We start from the raw sequence: 425 nt of genomic DNA on the forward strand, positions 1-425 counted from the left end.
ACAGGGATGTAAAGGCCTTCAACCTTTACTAACACGTCCTCTACTTGTCCATAAGCCTGTTTTCTAGAGCTGTCTGCCATCTCTAATGAGATTTTAGCAGCTTGCACTCCATAGATTCCCAGCCAGCCAGCCAGGCTTCACATGCTTCATGAAACACTAGAATTCATTCTTAAAAATTCTGAAGAAAAATATTTTTTTTTTTCGAAAACAAAGGAGAAAATTTTGAAATATTTTTGAAAAATTTTTTTGAAAAGAAAACGAAAAGAAAATTACCTAATCTGAGCAACAAGATGAACCGTCAGTTGTCCAAACTCAAACAATCCCCAGCAACGGCGCCAAAAACTTGGTGCACGAAATTGTGTTCTCCAGGCTCGAACAAATCCTGGTAATGGCTCCAAAGCTTGGTGCTCTGATCTTAATTCATA

The sequence above is a fragment of the Arachis ipaensis genome, chromosome B02, assembly GCF_000816755.2.
Source record: "Arachis ipaensis cultivar K30076 chromosome B02, Araip1.1, whole genome shotgun sequence".
Taxonomy (NCBI): Eukaryota; Viridiplantae; Streptophyta; class Magnoliopsida; order Fabales; family Fabaceae; genus Arachis; species Arachis ipaensis.